The 4291-nt window shown below is 43.7% G+C and overlaps 1 non-coding gene across 1 annotated transcript; it reads left to right on the top strand.

Annotated features, from left to right (window-relative positions):
* Positions 1–1122: 1122 nt before the first annotated feature.
* On the top strand, positions 1123–3043 carry LOC148165417 (small subunit ribosomal RNA). Its single transcript, XR_015771494.1, has one exon. It is a non-coding gene; the product is annotated as a small subunit ribosomal RNA (ribosomal RNA).
* The last annotated feature ends 1248 nt before the right edge of the window (positions 3044–4291 follow it).

A 4291-nucleotide genomic window follows, 5' to 3' on the forward strand; every position in this document is an offset into this window, starting at 1 on the left:
ATGCGTCAACTCACTAAAGTCCGAGCGAGAATTTTGAAATAAATAAAATTTCATAAACTCGTAACGTGTGAATATTTCTAAAGAGAAATCTCACAATAAACCGTCGCTTTCAATCTAGCGAAGAGTATGGAGAATGTTTGAACTTTTGCTTGTCGACGACGATATTTTTTCTTTACGATAAAATTTCAAGTCGATGTGCCCAAAAATCTCTAAATTTTGAACTGGGAAATTATTTCTTCGTCCGATGAATCGCATTGATCTCTGTTTTTGACGAAAAAAAGACGGATAAAATGCAGCATTCAATCAAGGATATAAAATAAAAGAAAAATTTTCCGTAAAAACTATATTACAATGGAGGATTATGTTTCTACTTTTCGTCCGATGAGTCGCAACAAAAATAAGTAATCCATCCGTCGTTGTTCGTTTAGTCGATCTGAATGCACTGTAAAAATTTATTAAAGTAAAATGTTACGTTGCATTTCATGAATTTTGACAAACGTGTACCGAAATGTGTACAAATTATTTATTTCGACGACGACGACAACTTAGAACGGATGAATAAAATTAATTGTTGCAAGATTCAAACAAGGATGAAAAAGTCATAGAAAATTATTCCGTAACCATGATATTGGATTATTTTTTCTTCACTCTCTCCTCCGATGAGTCGCAACAAATAAAAATCCATAAATCAATTCATCCGTCGTTGTTCGTTTAGTCGATCTGAATGCACTGTAAAAATTTATTAAAGTAAAAATGTTACGTTGCATTTCATGAATTTTGACAAACGTGTACCCCGAAGTGTGTACAAATTATTTATTTCGACGACGACGACAACTTAGAACGGATGAATAAGAATAAAATTGTTGCAGGAGATTCAATCAAGGATGATGTGAGAAAAATGTCGAAAAATTTTCCATCCAGAAAGATCGCGTGGCGTTACGTCTCTTCTTACGAGGTTTTCGTTTCGCAGACACGCACACTTTCTTCAAAACAATAATAGGAAAGTGTTCAGTTTTTTATAAGAGCAGCAGGTGTCTTTCCGAAATTCTACGATTATTGTAGCTTATATGACTAGAAGGAAAGAAAGACTAAAACTCTCTTATTTTAAAACAAGAACGCAGTTCCCTGGTTGATCCTGCCAGTAGTCATATGCTTGTCTCAAAGATTAAGCCATGCATGTCTCAGTACAAGCCAAATTAAGGTGAAACCGCGAAAGGCTCATTAAATCAGTTATGGTTCCTTAGATCGTACCCACATTTACTTGGATAACTGTGGTAATTCTAGAGCTAATACATGCAAACAGAGCTCCAACCGGAAACGGAAGGAGCGCTTTTATTAGATCAAAACCAATCGGTGGCGGTCTCCGTCATCGTACAACTTGGTGACTCTGAATAACTTTACGCTGATCGCACGGTCTCGCACCGGCGACGCATCTTTCAAATGTCTGCCTTATCAACTGTCGATGGTAGGTTCTGCGCCTACCATGGTTGTAACGGGTAACGGGGAATCAGGGTTCGATTCCGGAGAGGGAGCCTGAGAAACGGCTACCACATCCAAGGAAGGCAGCAGGCGCGCAAATTACCCACTCCCGGCACGGGGAGGTAGTGACGAAAAATAACGATACGGGACTCATCCGAGGCCCCGTAATCGGAATGAGTACACTCTAAACCCTTTAACGAGGATCAATTGGAGGGCAAGTCTGGTGCCAGCAGCCGCGGTAATTCCAGCTCCAATAGCGTATATTAAAGTTGTTGCGGTTAAAAAGCTCGTAGTCGAATCTGTGTCCCGCGCCGCCGGTTCATCGTTCGCGGTGTCAACTGGCGTGCCGCGGGACGTCCTGCCGGTGGGCTTAGCTCGAGAGGGCGGCCCAACTCAATCCCGCCGCGGTGCTCTTCATTGAGTGTCGAGGTGGGCCGGCACGTTTACTTTGAACAAATTAGAGTGCTTAAAGCAGGCTAAAACTTCGCCTGAATACTGTGTGCATGGAATAATGGAATAGGACCTCGGTTCTATTTTGTTGGTTTTCGGAACCCCGAGGTAATGATTAATAGGAACGGATGGGGGCATTCGTATTGCGACGTTAGAGGTGAAATTCTTGGATCGTCGCAAGACGGACAGAAGCGAAAGCATTTGCCAAAAACGCTTTCATTGATCAAGAACGAAAGTTAGAGGTTCGAAGGCGATCAGATACCGCCCTAGTTCTAACCATAAACGATGCCAGCTAGCGATCCGCCGACGTTCTTCCGATGACTCGGCGGGCAGCTTCCGGGAAACCAAAGCTTTTGGGTTCCGGGGGAAGTATGGTTGCAAAGCTGAAACTTAAAGGAATTGACGGAAGGGCACCACCAGGAGTGGAGCCTGCGGCTTAATTTGACTCAACACGGGAAACCTCACCAGGCCCGGACACCGGAAGGATTGACAGATTGAGAGCTCTTTCTTGATTCGGTGGGTGGTGGTGCATGGCCGTTCTTAGTTGGTGGAGCGATTTGTCTGGTTAATTCCGATAACGAACGAGACTCTAGCCTGCTAAATAGGCGTATTTCGACATCCCAAAGGCCCGTCGATCCTGGGTTCGCCCGGTGGTCGTGCGCGGTTTTTACTGTCGGCGTACAAACAATTCTTCTTAGAGGGACAGGCGGCTTCTAGCCGCACGAGATTGAGCAATAACAGGTCTGTGATGCCCTTAGATGTTCTGGGCCGCACGCGCGCTACACTGAAGGAATCAGCGTGTCCTCCCTGACCGAGCGGTCCGGGTAACCCGCTGAACCTCCTTCGTGCTAGGGATTGGGGCTTGCAATTGTTCCCCATGAACGAGGAATTCCCAGTAAGCGTGAGTCATAAGCTCGCGTTGATTACGTCCCTGCCCTTTGTACACACCGCCCGTCGCTACTACCGATTGAATGATTTAGTGAGGTCTTCGGACCGGTACGCGATGGCGTTTCGACGTCGTCGATGTCGCTGGGAAGATGACCAAACTTGATCATTTAGAGGAAGTAAAAGTCGTAACAAGGTTTCCGTAGGTGAACCTGCGGAAGGATCATTAACGTGTCCTCGTACACACGAATTTTGACATATGTATAATTTATTATTATGCATTTTCATTTGATCGTGTCGATGTACACTTTATGTTTTTACAACACCGTCGTCGATGACATGGAGTCGACGGCACGATCTTTTGTCGTGCCGTTGCTTGTTTCTTTTTGAAACACCGTGTGTACGACGTTTTGAACTACGAATCGTACATATTCGGAAAAACAATAGCGTTACGCTGGCCCGCAGCGCCGGTCCTTGCGATCGAGTTTTTCACCTTTTTTGAACGAGGAAAAACCGAATTCGCTCGGGCATACGGCTGTTTCTTCGGGTACCTAGATTTTTTGATTTTTTTTGTACTATCTCTCGATCTTTTCCAATGATGGAAAGAAGGAGGGACGCTTTCGGTTTTTCGACCGGATCGCGGAAAGTTGTGAACTCCACCGCGAAAGTCGAAAGACGTTAGAAGTCCTCTTTTTTCGGACACACGGAGAGGATGTAGCAGAGTAGTCGAGAAAGAAGAAAATCGCAGGTGTCGAATTAGGTTACGACACCGTGGGTTTTAAATGATTTACGCCCGGCTACGGGACCGGCGAGAAACGCTCCCGATTCTACGATTCGCGTGAATGATGTTCGTCGTTAGACGCTTCAAAGAGTTTTTTGAAAGCGCCGTTAAACGAGCGATCGCACACACATCACACCTTGCTTTTTTAATGTTTTTGGTAGATGTGGTAAAGTGATTTCGTTAGAAACGGTAAAATTCTCTTTACGGAGCGTACGACTGCACCATTTCAAAATTATATACACCGTCAATCGTCATTAAGTCACGATATAGAACGGTAAACTTGAGGATTTTATGTTAGACGCTCAGTCTGGCACGTCTATAAATTTTTTCGTCAAAATTCACGATCTGTCTTCGGTTTGGCGACGAAAAAATATAGAAAGAAAATTGAAACACGAACACAAAGACCGCCCGCGAAAATCTCTTTTCGCTTACGGCGGATACTAATTCGCTTTTTCATAACGAGTACGATGATGTAATGATGTGTTCATTCCGATCGATCAAAAACCGTCTCTTCGTCACACTTTTTAAAGTGCTTGACACACACACACGCACACTAAATGAAAGACACAATAAAGGAAAACTACCGAAAATGTAGTTTATGAGAGAAAGCAGCATTATTTATTAAAATTATTGCTGAGAAAAAGGAAATTGGCAAATTCCTAATTAAAATCGTATCGAACATGTCCCATCTTCACA

The sequence above is a fragment of the Gnatocerus cornutus genome, unplaced genomic scaffold, assembly GCF_029298725.1.
Source record: "Gnatocerus cornutus isolate USDA-ARS CGAHR unplaced genomic scaffold, icGnaCorn1.1 ctg00000326.1, whole genome shotgun sequence".
Classification (NCBI taxonomy): Eukaryota; Metazoa; Arthropoda; class Insecta; order Coleoptera; family Tenebrionidae; genus Gnatocerus; species Gnatocerus cornutus.